Source organism: Brachyhypopomus gauderio, chromosome 11 (assembly GCF_052324685.1).
Source record: "Brachyhypopomus gauderio isolate BG-103 chromosome 11, BGAUD_0.2, whole genome shotgun sequence".
In the NCBI taxonomy this organism is placed as follows: Eukaryota; Metazoa; Chordata; class Actinopteri; order Gymnotiformes; family Hypopomidae; genus Brachyhypopomus; species Brachyhypopomus gauderio.
The window spans coordinates 2,174,626-2,197,313 of record NC_135221.1 but is presented as its reverse complement, the minus strand read 5'-3'; the positions used below and the strand labels follow the sequence as shown (position 1 = coordinate 2,197,313).

At 46.9% G+C, this 22,688-nt stretch overlaps 1 protein-coding gene and 1 long non-coding RNA gene across 2 annotated transcripts in view; both read right to left on the bottom strand.

Moving 5' to 3' along the window:
• Positions 1-16,287: 16,287 nt before the first annotated feature.
• On the bottom strand, positions 16,288-17,909 carry LOC143526489 (uncharacterized). The gene is made up of 3 exons (XR_013133862.1): positions 17,786-17,909; positions 17,100-17,375; positions 16,288-16,553 (listed from the first exon to the last, which is right to left on the bottom strand). It is a non-coding gene; the product is annotated as an uncharacterized LOC143526489 (long non-coding RNA).
• A 488-nt stretch (positions 17,910-18,397) lies between these two features.
• LOC143526561 (uncharacterized) overlaps positions 18,398-22,688 on the bottom strand; it is a 53,367-nt gene continuing 49,076 nt past the window's right edge. Inside the window, exon 2 of the mRNA XM_077021033.1 lies at positions 18,398-22,688. This exon is cut by the window's right edge and continues 838 nt beyond it. The gene's annotated coding sequence lies outside the window, so the exon portion shown is untranslated.

Sequence of the window (22,688 nt, the reverse complement as noted above, 5' to 3'; positions counted from 1 at the left end):
CTCCTCCACTACCCCCTCTCCTCCTCCTCCACTACCCCCTCTCCTCCTCCACTACCCCCTCTCCTCCTCCTCCACTACCCCCTCTCCTCCTCCTCCACTACCCCCTCTCCTCCTCCTCCTCCTCTACCCCCTCTCCTCCTCCACTACCCCCTCTCCTCCTCCTCCACCCCCCCTCCTCCTCCTCCCCTACCCCCTCTCCTCCTCCACTACCCCCCCTCCTCCTCCTCCACCCCCCCTCCTCCTCCTCCACTACCCCCCCTCCTCCTCCACTACCCCCTCTCCTCCTCCTCCTCTACCCCCTCTCCTCCTCCTCCTCTACCCCCTCTCCTCCTCCTCCACTACCCCCTCTCCTCCTCCTCCACTACCCCCTCTCCTCCTCCACTACCCCCTCTCCTCCTCCTCCACTACCCCCTCTCCTCCTCCTCCCCTACCCCCTCTCCTCCTCCTCCACTACCCCCTCTCCTCCTCCTCCACTGCCCCCTCTCCTCCTCCACTACCCCCCTCCTCCTCCTCCACCCCCCCTCCTCCTCCTCCACTACCCCCCCTCCTCCTCCACTACCCCCTCTCCTCCTCCTCCACTACCCCCCCTCCTCCTCCTCCACCCCCCCTCCTCCTCCTCCACCCCCCCTCCTCCTCCTCCACTACCCCCCCTCCTCCTCCACTACCCCCCCTCCTCCTCCACTACCCCCTCTCCTCCTCCTCCTCCACCCCCCCTCCTCCTCCTCCACTACCCCCCCTCCTCCTCCACTACCCCCTCTCCTCCTCCTCCACTACCCCCTCTCCTCCTCCTCCACTACCCCCCTCCTCCTCCTCCACTACCCCCCTCCTCCTCCCCTACCCCCTCTCCTCCTACAGTACAGGACTACAGTAGAAGCTCACTAACATTTGCCTTGTTCACTGTACTGTCTATAAGTTTGCAATGATTATTGATAATAATGGGCAGTGCTAATCAATGATATTTAGCTGTTCGTCTCTTTGTTTATGTGCAATGGTGTGAAGCACCGTGTATTTGTTTGCCTGTGGAGCCACACACGTCTCTACTGTCACGACTCGATCCAGCGAGCGACAGCCTGACTGTGTAACTGTACTCTGAATGTACGTTAACCCCAGCTGGTTTAGGGAGACAATCAGAGCAAGATAAAGACTGAATGATAGTAGACATGAGATGAAGACATGAGATCACAATTTAAAACATTGTCTTGTTTGTAAAACTACAGTGAATAGTTTTTTTTTTTTCTGTCTATGGAAATTAAGCTAAATGTGTAACTACAGCGGTCAGTTTAATCCACACTTCATAGTGATTGTTCACTGCCACTTTTATTTGATGTGAATTATGTGATTAAATTAACTGCGATAAAATAAACTCCTAGCTGTTAAGTAAACACGGACCCTTATTCTCAAGTGAACTCATTGTACATGGTATGCTAATGCATGAATAGCCTGATTACACTACCACAGAGCCTTAGCAACACAAACTCAACCACGCCAGCAATAAAGTGATTAAAAATGTCAGCTAAAAATTTCCATAGAATGTTTCACACTCTCAAACAATAGCACACTCTCATACAATCTCACAGTGTGGTAGTGTATCTCACTCTTCCTGCACACTCTTGCTGTCCAAACACTCCGTACACTCCCTGTGATTGTGAATATGCACCTACACGTGCTCACAGAAGGAACATGGCAGTCTTGATCTTCCATGATAGATCGCAGCTGCCACAGAGACACTCAATTTGTATTAAAAGTGTTAATATTTAATGCAGCCTCAAATTACCTTACAAATGTTCTTAGTAGTGGGAAACATTTTCCTTGAAGTGGCTGTACAGAAGAACCTGTTCACACGGCTCTCTCAGGCTCGGGAGTCATCATCGCCACTGCCGTGTCCTCACTGCAAAGGGAATCGCCTCGAAAATCATCTTATTTGTATGACTCAAATATTTATTCTCCTTCCTTTACATATGACTGTTCACCTTTGACGTGCACCTTCTCGAAGGCCAGTTCAGACGGACGGACACTCAGAGGGACCAGAGTTGGAGTGTAAACAAGATGAAGGTGACATCTCTGATTCCTTCACGGCAACCTGCACAGCACATATGGTCGGTCGGTCCAGGTGACCGCCGTGTAGGATGAGAGAGTGCAGAGGTGAGAGTGATCGGATGGGGGCTTGCAGATTCATAATGTCCTGCTGACTTTATATGTAGGTTATGGTCTTCATATGTAAATGAAGCAGATTCTTATCAGTCTTGCCTTCCAGCAGTATTATCATAGTCACAGGACTTTTTCCATGACTCAGGTAAATATGAAAAGGGTAAAGAGATTATTAGACAGAGCACTAAAGCTACATCTCTCCTGTCTGCACAGAGGGGTTTGCGGACTAACGGGAAAGCTTGACGTATCACACAGATTCAGTACACAAATATGTATATTCTTAACCTACGTAGTGTCTAATGTCGCTCAGTTTACCTCTCAGCAGGCTCTTGTGAAAGTAACGGAACATTAAAGTGGCCTCTCGGATTCTGATTGGAGGACAATCTCTATCGCAACATATCACTGGCGGGGCTGAGGCTCGGCCCCGCCCCTCTCGCCCCACCTTCCTGTCCTGTATAGAGGGAGGAAGTGTTCATGGTTCATGATTCATCTGATGGAGGCTGGGTGTTGTGGTGCGGAGAGGAGGCCAGTTGAACAGGAAGCAGCCCTGGTAAACAGGAAGAAGCCCAGGTGAACAGGAAGAAGCCCAGGTGAACAGGAAGCAGCCCTGGTAAACAGGAAGCAGCCCTGGTAAACAGGAAGAAGCCCAGGTGAACAGGAAGAAGCCCAGGTGAACAGGAAGCAGCCCTGGTAAACAGGAAGCAGCCCTGGTAAACAGGAAGAAGCCCTGGTAAACAGGAAGAAGCCCTGGTAAACAGGAAGAAGCCCAGGTGAACAGGAATTTTTACTTTGCCAACCTGAAAATCCCTAAACGTATCACTTTCCCTCAGGTCCCCCCAGTCAACAGGACCTTTTCACAGTTATTGATAAATCTTCAGACATAATGATTTCTGCTTACTAACTCATAGAAGAATAAGAAGCTGCCATTTTCAGATGGTTACCAAGGTCTACATTTACGTCACTCAAGAGCCCCGAAACCCCTAGACATTTGTAATGGTTTCTTTCACTTTCTCCCTTAACCTACATTTGAAAATTAAAATCCTATAATTATCTTCAATTAACAGGAGAAGAGTAATCAGTGATTAAGGGAATAAAATGTGTGTGTGTGTGTGTGTGTGTGTGTGTGTGTGTGTGTGTGTGTGGTAGACTATTTTCATTATAATTTCACTCTCCTTTTCTTAACTTTCACCTTTTATCAGAGCTGGCATTGGTATGGTGCTGTGTTTTTAATTAACCTTGTAAGCACGTGTTGGAGAGTTCCTCTCTTGTGGCCAGAGCTGCATGTGAAGCTCATTCAGAGTTGTGTCACTAGGAGACAGCTACCACCAACGGCGTTCAACAACACTCTCCAATATGTCCTTGGGGCGGGGCCATTTTAAAGTGGGCGGGGCTGCATTAGCGTGGGCGGGTCTCTGACGAAGCGGGTGTGGCTGTAGAGGACGTTCAGCAGGTGGAGATACTTGGGTGAGTTTCTTTAGCTTGAGGTCCCTCTTGTCTCAGAGGGACTTTCACCATTCTGTCTCCTCTCTGCTCATGCACAAGGTACACAATACTGCATGAATGATTCAGACCCTTCCACACAGAAACACCAAACGCACACACACTCACACACTCACACACTCACACACTCACACACACAATCACACACTCACACACAATCACACACACACTGAAACAGCCAAACGCACCACTCCACCCCGATCTAAAGCAGACATCTACATATCCACAGATCTCAGATCAGTGATGTTTTGTGCTGCAGCCCCACAGCCACTGAGGAACTAATATGTGTAAATGACTGGATGTGGGATGGAGCTGGTTTATGAGGGGAAGGTCTTCATGTTCCTGCGTGAGGAGTAGGGTGGTGTGGGCCCAGGGGGCCGGACTGAGACCGGGGGGGGAGGGGGGGGTGTAGGAACAGGGTGGGCAGGGTCCAGAAGTTGTGTGGATGGTTGTAGGAGCAAGAGAGTGTTTAGTATCCTTGGGCTGGTGTATGGTGTCCTCGGCACGAGGAGATCCACAAGGATGAGGGCAGAGATGCAACGCAGCAGGCATCTGGATGAAGCTCTGATACCAGCTACAAGTGAGTGGTGGGGTGAGAGAGAGAGAGAGAGAGAGAGAGAGAGAGTGTAAGAAAGTGATGCTTCTGGGAGTTGATGCTGTAGGCATTGCCTGCAGGCCAAAAGGTTACAGAAGAGTGAACACATCAACACACACACACACACACACACACACACACACACACACACGCACACATACACACAAATGCACATGCACACAAATGCACATGCACACACATGCACACACACATGCACACACACATGTACAAACGCACATGCACACACACGCACACACACAGCAAAAGTGTCAACACATTCATATGCATGAAACATACAGTATTCATGCAGTATATACAGAAATACATCAGTGGTCCTGAAAGCATTCAATACTCTGCAAAGACTTCCAAAGATATCAGAACACACACACACGCACACGCACGCACGCACACGCACGCACACGCACGCACACGCACGCACACACACGCACACACACGCACACACACCCTCCAAAACCTTATTTTACCAAGGCAGTTTTTGCAGTAATTACATTGGCTGATTTGTCCCAGGTATTTGGGAAGTTTTCTCCATCAAGAAGAGCTAAGCTTCAATTCCTTCAAATTCACTCTACTGTAAGAACATTCATCACTCTACTGTAAACGTCACACACTCTTCACCATATTTTACCATCATCACTATATACTCACGCATTTGGCACTCTACTGTAAACACATTCAGCACTCTACTGTAAACACATTCAGCACTCTACTGTAAACTTCACACAGTCAGCATTACACTGTTCACACATTCATCACTCTACTGTAAACACTTAACACGGTCGTACACACATTAGTCAGTCTAATGTAAACATTTTCAGGACTCCACTGTGAATCCATTCGGCATCCTGTTGTAACCTCTCCTCGTCCAACACTCACCTATACACTCCCCCACTCCTGTAGGAGAAAATTACAGAGAGAGGCAGAGAGAGAGAGAGAGAGAGAGAGAGAGAGAGAGAGAGGGGGGGGGGGGAGACACAGAAGAAGAAGGCATGGGGAATTGTGTCTGTAAGTGATGAGAGTTCAGCTTTGTTAGAAGCTGCTGAGAGCAATTTTTTTTCAGATTTTGATGAACACACTTAATGTTTGCAGTTTGTTTATGTGCGGGGGGGGGGGAAAGATTTGGCGTGTTTGTGTGCGTATGCGTAACACTGATTCCACTCCATAGCTGCTTGGCATAATTGCTTTGATAATGATCCTGTTTTGGGGAGTGTAACCATAAGTGTTTACGGACTCTCCGAATGATAAAAGCTGTGCTAGCAGTGAGGGGCGTGTTGGGCTCGGAGACCCGTGGAAGGAGGATGGAGTCCCACAGCATTCCTGCGGTGGGCGAACACAAAGCTGTCTCTTACGCAGCTCAGACACGCCGCCATAAATCTAAACTCTTCACTTTGGCGTCTGTGGCGGGTCTGGCGTAGCCACGGCGACGGCTGCTATGTGACTAAGCGGTCACGTGATTCACGCCGCTCAGACTGCTCTGACACTTCAGAGCCCCTGTGGTCGGAGGAACTCGGCTGGAGAGAGACGGCCCTGCCGCTGAACATCCTGTCCGAGGAGAAGCAGGGCGTTGACGTGCGGGCCGACCAGAATCAGCCATTGTTTCTTTCCAATAACAAAATACCAGGATGAGACCTTATTACAAACGTCACATACACAGCACAGCGTAAAGAGAGCCGGGGAAAAAATCTCCTCCGAGAGCTTTGCTGAACCTCTCTGCTAATCTGACCCCATTCACACAGCTTGGTCTATGGTGTGTGTGTGTGTGTGTGTGTGTGTGTGTGTGTGTGTGTGTGCACGCATTAGGTTAAAACAGCTCTAAAAAAAAAAAAGACACGTTGAGAGTGCGTGCATGTGTGTGAGTGGTAGTGTGAGAAAGGCTAAGTGTGCGTGTGTGTATATGTGTGTGTGTCTAATCCTGCTTGAAATTCAGATGAGGGTCAACCTCATTCATTTAGTCAGGCTTTGCTCCAGCTCTGAACCCAGAATAGGTGTGTGTGTGTGTGTGTGTGTGTGTGTGTGTGTGTGTGGTGTGCGGGTGTTTTTCCTTCTTCAACTTACTGGCAAAATACTTTAGCAAAATGGCCAAATCCGATAAGCCAGCATAATCCACACTGTCTACACAGTGAAGTCTGAAATATCTCTCCCTCACTCTCTCCCTCTCTCTCTCTGTCTATCTGGATAGAGAACAGTTTAACCATGTGTGTTTATCAGCTGCCTTGTCAAGCTTCACAGAAGACCGACAAACTGAATACGTCTCTGTGACTTCAGCAGTCCAGTTTTAGACTCACCCTGAGGTCAGAGGTCAGAGGTCACACGCATCTCATGGAGCATCATGCACCTGTTAGAACCACAAATGTCCTCGGCGTGGGTGGTGATGTCCAGCCAGTCCAGGACGGCGTTGTCCAAGAGTCGTCTGTGCCATCTCTCCACAGGGGGCTGAAAAGGCTCCAGAAATGCTAGAGAGAAGGAGAAACACACACACACACACACACACACACGGGCGTAGGCAGATGGCGGCGGCTGCTACAGGAGGAGCTTCATGCTTTTTTCGATCCCACACTGTGCCGCTACATTAGAACAAAACCGCTCTCGTCTCTGTTTAACCCCCTGACCTCTGACCTCATTAGTCAAGTCTTAATCACAGGGCACATGATTTAGGAACCACCATGAAATATTCAGCAGTTGCAGTAGGACAAAAATGAAAAGGTGTGCACCTCCGAGATGCGCAGATGTCTGCACGGTGGTCTGCAGGGAGGTCTTCACAGAGGACGGCCTTGAGTCTTCTGTGGTCCACTGGACAACCACACACGTGATGTAGCTGCTCCTCCCCAGCTCAGCGAGGAGGCGTCGGCACACGTGAAGTCACGTTTCTGCCTTCTCTCTTTATTTTAACATAGTTCATGTTTTCACCAAGATGTGTGCCTGGAGGTCATTGGGGAGAAGTTCGACTTTGGAGATTTGAGAGAGGGTCTCTTGAAAGGGATGATTACGGTGACTTACTCATGCAGCACACAGCAGTGGCACGAATAGCTGTGTGAAACGGTGCCGTTATGAGACTCACAGGAAGTCTTGCCTTTCTGAAACGTGTTCACTAGACCACAGACCTGAAAGGACCCAATAATGGAGAGAACTCTAAAGACTCCCTGGACATTCACACAGGACTGAAATATTTGTGATATTGCTTCATAAAGGCAGTTAAGCAGCTTAAGATCTGAAAATGGAGTAATGGGAGGAGCTTAGAGGACTGAGTCACCGAGAGTCACGCAGGTTATTTCATGATTAAGTGTCATCCTGATCTATTCTAGACTATTCTACTCACCTTCAAGCTAAACACGAAAGCTGATGTCTCATTTCACCCCGACTACAACCACCCACACACACACACACACACACACACACACACACACACACACACACACACACACACACACACAAACACACCTTTTTTTTTTCCTAAAACAGCAAATAGTCACTTTAATGTTTGCTGCAAATAGAAATAGTTCACTTTTTTTTCCTGAAATTATTAGCAAAGGAAAATAACAAGTCGAACTATAGATTCTTCAGACTATTCTCCACAGCTGGGACTAAACGTACAGACACTGCAACAGACAGTTGAGGGACCTGTGAACATCCAGTCCTGGGTGCTCAGGCATTACGACTGAAGAACACTGTCTGATGTCTGATTGCAGGTTATTCGTGCAAAAACAGAAGAGGTCAAACCCAACATTGCGTAATATATAAAAGCTTGAAATGTTCTTAACCTTTTGAACACCCAGACAGGCATTTGAATGTAATATCACAACATTTAAATCGTCTTTTATGATTTTACCTTTGTGTTACACAGATTGCGTAAGTGTCTGGCCCCCTATAGGTGCGCTGCAGTACTGCACAGTGATGACTGATGAGACCAGGTGCCCCAGTACTGCACAGTGATGACTGATTACTGATGAGGAGAGTCATGAGGAGACCCAGGTCTCAGGAGGGTGTTTCTTCTGCCCTTGATCATTTTCCACGATCTGTTGTTAGGACCACTACATGTCATTTAGAATTAGAGTTTTTTTTTTGTCTGCCTTTTTGCCCAAAAATGTTTGTATAAATAAATGCATCAGTTTATGTAGAATACGATAAACAATATTAAGAATATTAATCAGAATATTTGCTGTATAAATGCGCATGAGCTTATGCTGTATAGGTACATTTGTAACATTAGTGGGAGTGTTTACTTTATAAAGAGTAGCACTCAGGTAACACCTGCACATTGGTGAAAACCAGGTCATCATGACCTCTCATGAAAGAGGTCAATAAAGGTCAATAAAGGCTGGACAACAGTTCAAGGCTCCAGGACTGTTCAGTCATCCATCTGACATCCCAGAGTCAGGCTAGGGATGGTGAATGTGTGTGTGTGTGTGTGTGTGTGTGTGTGTGTGTAGAGCCTGCTGAGGACTTCGGTCGTGTGTCTGTGTGTGGGCACAATCATGTTCGTGTGGTCGTTTTAAACATGTGTGTCACGAGTACACGGGACTGTTGTGTCTAAAGCCGAACACTGAGGTGAGATTCTCAGTAAAATCACCCTGCACACTCCTGTGTTCAGCAGCCGAACCATACAGGCCTGTTTACATCATTGTCTCCTGTGCATCTTGAAGTGAAGATTAGATTTGCGTGTATTCCCAGCATGCATTTGGCAGCGTAATGGCAGCCCCCCCCCCCCCCCCCACCCAAGGGTGGGTGTGCAGTGTAGTTCCTGCACCAGCTTTACAGAACACAATCCCTCTCCTGCTGCCTGACGTTGTGTGTAAATAGATTTATATTTCCTGTTTAAGAGGAGAAAATGGGCCCAGTTGAGTTGACTGGATTACAGCCGGTTCGGAGCCTGACCCCTAACCCCAGCCACGACCCGGTTTGACCCCAGCTCGGTATTCTGCTCGCAGTGATACAATATGGTGCTCATCTCAGAACAGCTCAAGTTCTCAAGATTCCTGACAGGAAACACTGAACTGTAGCTGATCAGCAAGACGTGAGCCACCTCCCACTCTGTGTGGATCTCAGCACCAGGACCACCACAGAACTCAGACGGCCACGGGCTCCAGCCTCACGAGGGGAACTGACAGGAATATTTAAATGACAGGTTTCATACGTCGTTTCTGTAGCAGATTTTGAGTGGTGTAGAGATGCAAGACGAACGTGTGATCGAAAAAGAAATCAAAATCATAGGAAGCGAGTGTCCTGTTCCTGAAACCCATCAGTCCTCTAGCCACACACACACACACACACACACACACACACACACACACACACACATACACACACACAGAATTTAGCTTTATAGTCCCCGTGATTGGTTGGTTCTGGCGGTGCTAGGTATAGTATATTGGATCAGAAGGTGTTGGGTGGAGTATGTTGGGTCAGGCAGCTCTGAATGGAGCATGTTGGGTCAGGAGGTACTGTGTGGAGTGTTGTGGGTCCACAGTTCTTATTGGAGGGTGTTGGGTTGGGCAGGTCTGTGTGGACTGTGTTGGGTGGTTAGTGTGTGTGTGTGTGTGTCCATTTGTAGGGCTTGGGCTCCAGAGGAAGCTGATTGATTTTCCATTGTGTGACCGACACTGGCGTTAATCTGACACTCATTTTGCTAATAGTAGGAGGTTCTGTCCCAAGAGCATAGACAGCAGCAGAGCTGAGCGCACACACACATGCACACACACGCACACGCACACACACAGCTCTCTACAATATGCTGCCTCACGGTGGCCATCAGATCTCTGTCTGTGTCTGATTACTCACAGGCTCCAAACAGGTGCAGCCGTGCTCGGGGGGGGGGAGAGAAAACAGAGCAAGAAGACTCCGCCTCCTTTCCCCTACCCGCCAAGCCCCGCCCCCTCCTTCTTCTCTTCTTTTCTCCCCTTGTCTGCTCCACTCCCTTTCATTCCACTCCTCCCCACCCTCCTTCCTCCTCCTCTCCACTTGTCTATCTATATTAATAGAATCTGCAGATAGCAAATTACTCACCCATACAAAAAAACAAACAAAAAACTTCTCGAATCCTAATTGCCGTCCCATTCGGCGTGGACCGGCGTCACTGGGTGCTGGACACTGACGTGAATTTGTTTAAGCGCCAACGTTTCAGTACCTAAACTACCCAAGGTCTGCAAGAGAGAGCCGTGGGCACCATGACGTGAGCCCATATGAGTGTAATGTGAACTGAAGCGGACATGTTGTACCGTTTGAATGGCATTATTTACCAAGCGTAAAATCCTTTCGCCTTTAATGATGAATCTGAGTTTTCTTTTCTCGGTGCTCTTGGTCTGGCTAGGGTGTCGGTTCACATTATGGTTTCCACAGTAATTAAGAGAAGCAGACACGGCTAGCGTTCAGCAATGCACCATTACAGTCAGAGTAAATAAAAACATCAGTCAGTCTGTCGGCCAGTGGGTGGAGTAGGGAGATAAGGCGGTTCTTGGACACACGTCAGGGGGACACACGTCAGGGGGACATATCACTGCCATCTGAAGCTCTGCTATCCTAATTACACACTTCTCAGCCCTGCCCCAATTAGCCAAGTTCCACGCTGAACCTCAATCAATCAGTCACGTTTTATTAACGTACGTCTGAGTTTGGAGTCGGCCGTATTACAGACGGATTGAAACACTAATGAAAGTGGATGGTGAGGCGCAGATGAGGAGGTGATTCAGACATGTCTGCACACGTACGCTCACACACACACACACACACACACACACACACACACACACACACACACATGTATGTCAGAGAATTCACTTTCAATTTCAAAAGTCAGAGGATGCAGAAACTAAACTTTTATAGCAAATTTACACTGCAACTCTACAAGAGCCTTCAAGTGTTTATTTATATGTATCCCCGATGACAAGGCAGAAAATTATTACTTTTATGCTTTTAATTGCATTTAATTGCCTTTGCCCTGCAAAGGGTATTTGTAATTATTCAGTGTAAAATACCAGGCTAAAACATTCTCCTTTACCATCACCCCACGGTCTACCTGCCACAGAGAGGTCTGGGCAGTTTACCCATCCCAGTGACAGACTGGACCAAATTAGATCAGCGTTCCTAAATTCCTCTGTAGTCGTGTTCAGTGCATGATTAGCTCTTCTGACGAGACCTTCCTCTTGTGTCCTCTACGCCGCCTATAATAAACCCCTCAGCATTTTTAGATTTTAGCTGTTGCCAAAAATGCATAGCAATCTGCATATCATTACTGTCAGACCGCCACACAGCTCCAAAGCCGAGACTTATTCAGACATTTTAATGAACTGTCAGCAGGTTATATTTATAAGATAGTGAGCTAGCGTGTCGCTAGTACAATGGGACGCAATTAACAATGGTTCCCATCTTCTACGTTAATCTCCCCCAGATTACAGAGCTTCTGTCTCTGCTTCAACAGCTGAGCAAAGTAACAGATGGACCGCTGTCCAGACTGGTCCACGTTCGGTTGACTTAGGAGCAGAATTTCTAGCATAAATTACTTTGACAGGGCAAGACAGCAGGCCAGGAGTGATTCAACGGTCTTAGTGGCATGAAAAACGATCATCACCTCCCATACGAATAAATCCAAAATCGAATATGTAAACAAACAAGTTCCTGCCACGTAAAGGCCACCACAGGCAGTTGGGCATTTTCTGTGATCAGTTTTAATTACTGCGGGAATGCCATCAATAAATCAATACAATAGACAAATTGTTTACAGTACATAAAACGTGATGAGTGTGACGGGAGGACAGGAACAAAGGATGAGTGGAGAAGAAAGACGAAGGATGAGTGGAGAAGAAAGACGAAGGATGAGTGGAGAAGAAAGACGAAGGATGAGTGGAGAAGAAAGACGAAGCCACGGTGGCTCGAGGAGGCCAACGGCGGTGGGAAGGTGATGGATTAACAAGAACATTAGCAGTGGAGGAGAATGTCACCTTCCCAAAAGGTGTAATCATCTCCGAGATGAGTGTATGGTGAAAGCCCTCTGTGTGTGTAGTGTGTGGTGTTCCTCAGGTACGTATGTATGCAAGTATGTAACCCCGTTAGATATGAATGCATAGTTTGACCACCACAGATATAAGTGATGTGAAACAGTGTGACCTTCTCAGATATGAGTGTATGGTGCCACCTCTTTAGTATTTACTACAAAATCTAGTTTAGACCTCATGAACGTTCAACTCTGTGCATTCCCTTCCAACAAAGAAATGGATGGAGGGATGGAGAGAGAGAGAGAGAGAGAGATGATATACAGGATGTCTGAGCTGGGTCAGGTTCATCCTGTACTCCAATATGAAGTGAGGAATGTGGTGTTTATGAACCAGTGTTTGAATCCCGGCGCTCTGAGCAGCTCAGAGACGGAAGATGACGCTTCACATCATCCCTTCTTTCTGAACCTTAATGCTCATAATGGTGATAATAGCCGTAGCTAATGGCCTCAGAAATGCATTCATGATAAAAACCTTCTGTTCCTGCATGAATCTCTCTCAGGCTCGATTGCACGTATAGGTCAGTAACTCAACGAACCCTCAATTTAAACCTGGGCGGCTGCTTTTCAGCCTCTTAACTCTTTTGTATTTAACGATCTTGTGGTTTGAAGAGGCAAAGAAGAACAAACGTAAAGACTTTCAGCAGAGACTTTTCCAGAATCCGTATGTAAACGTTGCTTGTGTATGTGTGTGTGTGTGTGTGTCAAACAGGGGGAGACCACAGACAGCAGAAGTGAATTGAGTTTCTGAATGTTCTTCTCTACACTACATGGTTCCCTATAGTCTATACAATCTATACCATCTGATCTATACCATCTGATCTATACCATCTGATCTCTTTATTACCCCCCCCCCCCCACCACATTGGGATTTTTTATCTATTATTTGATCGGTCTTTGCACCACCTGTCACCTACTCAGTCCCTCTGACTCCACTCCACGGCACCACACACACACACACACACACACACACACACACACACACACACACACACACACACACACACACACACACACACACACACCAGCGTCCCCTCTCATCTTGCTGTGTCTGAATCTCTAGCAGGTTGTGATTAGACATGCAGAAATGGGCGTTCACATGGATCAGAGAGGCCAGGTGGAGGTGTACATGGATCAGAGAGGCCAGGTGGAGGTGTACATGGATCTGAGAGGCCAGGTGGAGGTGTACATGAATCAGAGAGGCCAGGTGGAGGTGTATATAGATCTGAGAGGCCAGGTGGAGGTGTATATGGATCTGAGAGGCCAGGTGGAGGTGTATATGGATCTGAGAGGCCAGGTGGAGGTGTATATGGATCTGAGAGGCCAGGTGGAGGTGTACATGGATCAGAGAGGCCAGGTGGAGGTGTATATAGATCTGAGAGGCCAGGTGGAGGTGTATATGGATCTGATAGGCCAGGTGGAGGTGTATATGGATCAGAGAGGCCAGGTGGAGGTGTATATGGATCAGAGAGGCCAGGTGGAGGTGTACATGGATCAGAGAGGCCAGGTGGAGGTGTACATGGATCAGAGAGGCCAGGTGGAGGTGTACATGGATCAGAGAGGCCAGGTGGAGGTGTACATGGATCAGAGAGGCCAGGTGGAGGTGTATATAGATCTGAGAGGCCAGGTGGAGGTGTATATGGATCTGATAGGCCAGGTGGAGGTGTATATGGATCAGAGAGGCCAGGTGGAGGTGTACATGGATCAGAGAGGCCAGGTGGAGGTGTACATGGATCAGAGAGGCCAGGTGGAGGTGTATTTAGATCTGAGAGGCCAGGTGGAGGTGTATATGGATCTGATAGGCCAGGTGGAGGTGTATATGGATCTGATAGGCCAGGTGGAGGTGTATATGGATCTGAGAGGCCAGGTGGAGGTGTATATGACGCCCATGGAGGACAGAGGTGTGACTGCTGGGTGTGATTGGTGTGCACGTCCTGCTGGGGGAGACCTGTGCTACCCATGTGATGCTCTGCTGGTTACACATGGGACTGGTAACCCCAACTCCAACTTTAACTCCAATGCCAACCCAACCCCAAACCCAACCTCAACCCCAACCACAACCCAGACCCAAACCCAATCCCAACACCAACTCCACCCCAATATCAAACCCCAACCACAACCCCAAGTCCAACTCCAACCACAACTCCAACTCCAGCCCAAACTCCAACCACAACTCCAACCACAACCACAACTGCAACCACAACCGCAACCACAACTGCAACCGCAAACCCGAACCCAGACCCAAACCCAATCCCAAACCCCAACCCCATCCACAACCCCAACCCCAATGCAAACCCCAACTCCAACTCCAAAGCCAAACCCAAACTGCAACCACAACCCCAACTCTAACCCAAACCTAAACTCCAACCCCAATTTCAACTCCAACTAATGCTGCTGACAGAGCGGCTCAGGGGTGGAGAATATTCACCAGCCTTTCACCTCTCATCTCAATTCACCATACATCTGTTCATTCCATCTAGAGGTTGTGAGGATGAAGAGGTCATCATCATCATTGTCATCATGCTTGCAGTCAGATCTTCAATGCAGATGTTTGCATTAAAAACCTACATGTGTTCCCCAGCTGCCTCCAGTAAAGCTCTTTTTCTCATGTCCAGGAAGAGGTGGAGGACAGGAAGAGGTGGAGGACTGGAAGAGGTGGAGGACAGGAAGAGGTGGAGGACTGGAAGAGGTGGAGGACAGGAAGAGGTGGAGGACAGGAAGAGGTGGAACATTCCAGGATGGGTACAGAACACTGTTCCTCATTACACAGAGTGCACCAGTAGACTAATCTCCATGTTTACATATAGTGCCCTCAGTTGTGTGTATTTTTGATCAGCGAGAGAGGGGGAGATAGAATGTGTGTGTGTGTGTGTGTGTGTGTAGATGGCTTTACCCTAATGCAGTGGTTGCAAAGCTTTGAATGATTAACATGAAGCATTACGAACATATTTCTGATGCGTCAACAACCCAAAGGTCAACCTGCATGTCAGAGTAATTAAGGCGCAGGAGAGGAACATGTAGTAGCTCTGGTAGCTGTGATGAGATGAAGCTGGCCTTCATCACCGATACATCACCGAGTCTCTGCTGCGTTTCTGCATAGCCAGCACTGACACGCTTCCTCCACTGTGTCATTTCTAATTAAAACCTCCAGCTGAAATTAACGCTACATTCTAGTTACACTGCTTGCCTAGCAAATGCAATTTAGTTCTTGAACAATATGATGAAGTCAGTCCAAAGGAAGTATGTCTTTTTTTAATACCCTTGATCATTGTGTGAAAAGGTTTGAACATTAAGTCCACTGGACCACAGAATTGATTCTGAGTATGGAGCAGATGAATGAGGGTCTGGTGGATGTATAGGGAACAGGGGATTAAAGAGAAATATGTTTGGTTCCTCTTGAGAAGTTCATGCTCCTGTTCAGGTGCTTTAAGTGTTTTTTTTTTAGGTTTTTGTTGTAATATTGCTTTCCTTTGTCTTCAGCTAACGTTCTACAGTAAATAAATAAATAAATATTAGGAAACGCATTTCTTTGGTTCATTGTATTTTTGCTGTCAGCCATTTTTATAGTTTTTGTTGCACTCCGGATCATCTTGAGAATAAATCTTTATATTTTTTTCGAATCACTCCTGTTGGGCAATAATTATGCGGCATCCACACAGTCTTTGCAGTTCTATGCAGCGCAGTGCAGTGTGGTACAGTGTGGTGCAGTGCAGTGTGGCGCAGTGCAGTGCAGTGCGGTGCTGTGTGGTGCTGTGTGGTGCGGTGCAGTGCTGTGTGGTGCAGTGTGGTGCGGGTGCGGTGTGGGTACAGTCTTTGCAGTGCAGTGGTGTGTGGTACAGTGCGGGTGCGGTGTGGGTACAGTGCGGGTGCACACACACACACACCAGTGCGGGTGCAGTGCGGTGCGGTGCTGTCTTTGCATTGCTGCATTTAGTTTGGCTAATTGTTCTTTTGCGGCTCATTTATCAATATAGAAATGAGTCTCACTGCAACGCCGCTGTAGAAAAGCACATTGAAGTTTTTATTAAGCTGTTTTGTTGTTTATTTCTAATTGTTCTAACACTGAGCGGATGCAGCTGGTGTTCTGTACCTTGGGTTGCATGCTCAGCCTCCCTGGTTGTGGCCAGACCAAAGTTTGAGGAAGTGTCTCTCTCCAGGAACGCCAGGCGGCACTAGACACGCCCCCATCAGGAGCTCCTGTCACCTGATTGGCGCAGCCGGTGTTTACGATGATGAAGGCAGCTGCTGTGTGTCGTCAGGGCTACAAGTCTGATGATGCTGACACTGGAGACTATGGCCTGCTCCAGTACTCTACAAAGTACAACATTTGTGTTCAATTTTAAAATTTACTTTACTTTTATATTCTATTGCTGCCTTGAATACATATTATCATAAGACCCATGTCATCAGGCTCAAGGCACACTGAGACAAGTAATTATCCAAAATGGCCTTTTTCTTTAATCTTCTTGTCAGCATTGTTCCTCTGTGGCTTAATAGGGCACGTCTTCATACCACCAGTGTCACACACTCACCCTTCTGACCACAGTGACGGTCTACACCCACACACCCACACACACATCAATGGAACATGCTGGAACAAGCGCAAACTGTGTGTGTGTGTGTGTGTGTGTTAGGGCGTCTTGCAGTAAATTTTGTGATTTGGCAGATTGCTCAAAGAATATATTTAAATGTCACGGTTCATATGTTTACAGATATGGAACACGGTTTCGGTTGTACGTTTTATATTCATTCAGTCCGTTTCCACAGATACCAGAGAACATTTAAGAAGCACCAGCACACACTGCATCAGCAGAAGTTCAGATTCTGTTTCAGGTGAAAATGACAGGAGGAACTCACCCTTTACCATACTGCATGTGGTATGAGGTTGTGATGAGGTCTTGTGCCCCAGTCAGCCGGACCCGGTCAGAGCAGCCAGAGGGGAGTGAGGCTTGTCCAGACTCTACTCATGTTTGGTTTCCCAGAGGTTGAAGGAACCCACCACCCACTACCACCCCAGAATAGTGAGCATGCAAAACACGGTATTCAAATCATTCTTGTCTTAAATGTGGCTGTGTTGTTTGTCTGTTGCATCCACACTGATGTTGGGACTCTGGGTGTACTAGTGAGGAAGCTCTGCTCACCACACACACACACACACACACACACACACACACACACACACACACACACACACACACACACACTTTGAATGAAAGAGTCAGCGAGGGCATGAGTGTAAACTGTTTTGCGTTACTGTCACTGAGTGAATGGAGCAGTTTCAGCGCAGTGAAATTAAGAGACTGAGTGGAGTTGGAAGTGTTGGAAGACTAGCGCAAGGTGTAATCATTTAAGGACTCTGAATCTGACTGCACACCTGTAATCCTTTGCACAGCTTTTTACTGAAAGAAAACTATGAAGGATTTTAAACATACAAGTTCCAGGAGTTTCATATACATCATCAGTAGCCATTCAGCAAGGAGGAACATTGCCAAGAGAGAAAACCCACTCGAGGAACTGAACTGAACCTCTTCAAACTGTCTCACCATCAACTGATTCCTTTGGAAAGAAACTCAGAACTCGTTCCAGTCAGAGACGCCGACGTCCTTCCTCTCGCTGCTGTTACTCGGGCCTGTTGCATCATGGTCTACACAAAGCAGCATGGCTGCGGTGCAGAAAACACACAAACACACCTGAGTGGCTTTTTGATATGGGCGAGCAGGTCAGCGCCACGCCCACCTCACCTGACTGGAACACCTGACTCCAATTACCCTCCTACCAAGAGGTTATTATCCTAGAGGTTAATCATCGTGGAATTCTCTTTCATTAGTGACCATGATTTTAATAAACCATTTGTTCCATGTTGCAGTGTAAAAATGCTGCCAACATAATTTGTTAAATAAAACTGCCCTTTCATTCACGTCTACATAATTTATGTTTTGTATATAATGTTCTCACAACTAAATTTGTATCTAGCAACAAATATGTTTCAGTTATTGGATAATTGCGTTCACCACATAACGTTCAGTTAGCATTAGACATTAGAGTTAATTTTTTTTTCCTGACACATCTTCTGATTAATAATGACAAACAGATGAACTGAACCATCAAAGATGAAAGATGAAAGACTCTCTCCTCTCTTACTGAATGGACTTTTATTGTAAAGCTACAAGGAAGGGTTATTTCTTTGATTTGCTCAGCAAAAATAAAAGAACACAGTTTCAATTTTTTTTTTTTTACACATGCGGATACTGGTAAGAACATAATGGGAAATTAAAGTTTCGGCTAAACTCTTCAAAGCCACTGATTCGCAGAGAACACAAACCTCAGGAGAAAGAAGACCAAAAAGAGAGACAGCCAAACCTTGGAACAAACTAGAAGCTTGGGAATACTCACAGTTCAGACACTGGTGCTGACAGACCACGTGTCTCCAACGTTCCTACTACACAGCCCGTTACTTTAAAAAGGTTTTAAAGTTTTGATTCTTCATTGCAATTTTTTTTTTCTTTTTCTTTTGTAGAAAAGCCACATCAGCATGTACATAAAACTGTACAAGGAAACAAGGCATCACAAGCATGATTCTGATATAAATATAACATTTAGGCTACAAACCTGCACTTCCTGAAGGAGTCCTGCTGAAACGGCAGCCGTTTGGTTTGTGGAGGTGGAGACGTTGGTTGTGGTGGTGGTGTTGGAGATAGAGATGATGGTTGTGGTGATGATGATGGTGGTGGTGATAGACGATGGTGGTAGTGTTGGAGATAGAGATGATGGTTGTGGTGATGATGATGGTGGTGGTGTTGGAGATAGAGATGATGATGGTGGTGATGATGATGGTGGTGGTGTTGGAGATAGAGATGATGATGATGGTGGTGATGATGATGGTGGTGATGGTGATGGAGATAGAGATCATGATGGTGGTGATGGTGATGGAGGTGCAGGAGGTGATGGTGGTGATGGAGGTGGAGAAGGTGGTGGTGGTGGAGACTGAGATAGAGATGATGATGGTGCTGACAGAGGTGGAGGTGATGATGGAGGTGGTGGAGACTGATGTGGAGGAGGGGATGGTGGTGATGGTGACGGAGGTGGAGATGGTGATGGAGGTGGTGGACAAATGATGAGTTGTAGAAGCCAGGACCCGCAGGTTCTGTGCCAAAGGTGTTTAGTCTCTGCCTTCCAGTCCTTCTGGCCCCTCGTTTCTCTCTCTCTCTCTCTATTTCTCTCTCTCTCTCTCTCTCTCACGGTAAGAAAGATGCTGTTTATTCTCTACTTCTACCAAGCATGGGGAGCTGCATTACGTATTGTGACATTACAACAGTATAAAATGTTTATCTCCTGTTCCTTTGGGTCCTTTATAAGAAGCATGAAGCTTTTTCCACCCAAATGATTCTGTGTGACAGTAAAATCAGCTCTTAAGTCACATTACATTTGATTCATTTTCGTGGCCTACCCTGTAGTCAAATACATTATTCAGCACAAAAGCATTAGATCAGAATGCCGCAGAGTTGAGCCCTGTTCATGGGGTGTGTGTGTGTGTGTGTGTGTGTGTGTGTGTGTGTGGGGGGGGGGGGGGTCATGTTCCAGAGCTACTCATTCTAATGACTAAAAAATGTATTTCTGGTAAAAATAGAAAAAAGTTAATTTACATTTATATGATCATAACAGTTCCGCTTTAGAACCTTATAAAAATCGGGAGTACATATTTTTAGAAATGACTTACAGTGAGCATGTTGTCCACAGACTTATATTACGACTTCAGTCTCAGTTTTTTTGGTAATGAAAAACGTTTGGTGTAAAAAAAAAAAATTATAAATAATAATTAACTAGTACAATGGCCAAAAGGCATCCATAGAAAACTGGAAATTTAGATTTTATACAATTACATAAAACAACAAACCAGCTGCACCATGTTGAGCGTATAAATCTAGTCACCCACTTCAGAGTCACATCACAGTTAAACTCTACTTCCCCATATGTGTTTGACTTGTATATGCATCAGGAGGTTTTAATGTGATGTAATGGAGTGAGTATTAAACACAGATGGTGACACTGGACTCCTGCATGTCACTCTGCAGGGCGACTAATTAAACAGGACAGAGTCAACACAATGCCCTCCCCCTCCCCTTGGTGAGGGCTTTCATCAATAAAGAATAAATAAACAATAGCCTAAGTCAATCTAAAAGAGGAAACCTGTAAACTGACACACACACACACACACACACACACACACACACACACGCCATCAGTGGTGTGTCATCCAGTCTTTTTGCTCTGATTAATGCATGGCTACATTCACAACACAAAAAAGTCCCAATAAGAACCAAAAAAAACCATCAGGCCACATTCTAGACAAACATGTATAAGGGAGACAAGTGGTTTACTTTAAAGACAATATGCAGATTTAAACACACACACACACACACACACACACACACACAGACTGATATCACCCAGCAGTATCTGCACCAGTTGTTCTCCAGAGATACACTCCAGGTTTTCCCTGTGGGGGCAGCAGACTCGTCTAACTGGGAGTGTTTGTGTCCTCACGCTTCAGACGTGTGAGGAGCTGCGATGATTAAAAGAAACATATCACACAGGAGTGCAAACAAACCCCTCGCCACGTGAAACACCTCTCACGTGGCTCTCCATCACTCTCCCTCTGTGCTTCCTCCGCCTCTCGGTGCTCTCTCTCTCTCTCTCTCTCTCTCTCTCTCTCTCTCTCTCTCTCTCTCTCTCTCTCTTTCTCTACCACAGAACCAGAGGTGTGTGAGTGTTATTGGGCCAGTGGCCCTGTCACTGGGAGAAATGGCTTGTTGGCCAGAGTGGGACCTCAGTGTGAGGGTATCAGGCTGTTTCAGAGGCCTCTTGTTTGATCTTTAAAGGATCAAACAGCGAGTTTGACATGGACTAAATGAACTGGTGCACGTGTAGCGGTGCAGGACAGAGTAGCAGGAACAGCTCGAGTGCCTGCGTCTCTCCTCCTCCGTCTCTCCTCCTCCGTCTCTCCTCCTCCGTCTCTCCTCCTCCGTCTCTCCTCCTCCACCCTTTAAAGCCGCAGGAAGCCCGCGTACCCAGTTCCTCTAGAGGTGGGATGATAGCGTTTGAACTCATATTGCTTATGACAGGATGTGTGTGGCACAATCTTTCATCTCACCAGCTGATTGGAAATTCTGTTCACCTGTATTGCCACGACTGTCATCTCCATTAATGACAGCTTTTAAATGAACCTCTGGAAAACCAACTCGGAGGAGATGGTCAGTAATGAGGGGGTGCCAAAAGTGTTATTAAAGCATGTGTGTGTGTGTGTGTGTGTGTGTGTGTGTGTGTGTGTGTGTGTGTATTTAATTGTTTCACTACACTCATATGTTCTCATCCTTTGTCTCAATGCAAAGATTCTGCAAAGTCAAACACTCTAAGCTGACTGTAACATAGATGATCTGTACATGTGATTTGATTACTCTGATTGGGTGAATATAACCTGTTCTGATTGGGTGAATATAACCTGTTCTGATTGGTTGAATTTAACCTCACTGAGTTTAGCGCTGCTGCTTTGGAACTGATTTGTTTTCCATTTTTCTGAATATGTTTCTGACCCATCAGTTCACACACACACACACACACACACACACACACACGCACGTCTGGAAACAGGTAGCATAAGGAGACGTAGCAGTCCTGCGCACTGATCTTTGCGCTGTTCCCAAAGTCAGCAGTCAAAATGCCTTGTGCATTCTGAGCTGGCCGGTCCTGTCCAGACCGCAGCTCTCCGCTGACACGGACGAGTCCATCTGCGCTGGGAAGTGTCTATCGGAGCAGCTGCTCCTCGTGGAGCTCCTGGGATCCTCGCCCAGACAGGACCTGCGGCCGCTCCTCAGACCTGACAAACCACATTAGACCAACCTGCCGTTTTATGCTCGTTTTCTTCAGTGTTTTGGTCCCACTCCAAGTGTGTTGGGGTGATGTGGGGGGGAGGAAAGGGGCGGGTGGCTGGGAGAAGGGGGCGGTCCTCTCCACTCGGAGTCCAGCCCACTCCAGAGTCCGGCTGGCGAGCCTCGTGCCCGCCTGCTGGAGACAGGCTCTGTAGAACAACACCGAGTCTGTCCTGCTCCAAAATCTTGTGGGCGGCAGTAGTATTTACATCACTGTACAGGAGGGGGGTTCTCCCCATGGTAAAGACTGCTGCTAGAAGCCTACTGAGTGCTAAAGAACTGTACACCCCCCCCGCACCTTGGGCCCTCTAGTCACAGGGGGCGGGGGGTAGTTTTGGTGGGAGGGGGGTGTACATGCATCAGGTTCTGCCAGCAGTGTGTACTATCAGAACCAGAACTCTGAAAACAGAAGAACACTTTTTGCTACGGTGCTCCATGTACACGAAGTTCAGTATCTGTATTTTATGCTAAGCTTAAGTTTGTTCATTTGATTTTAGTTTTTTGTTGTTATAAGTTGTCT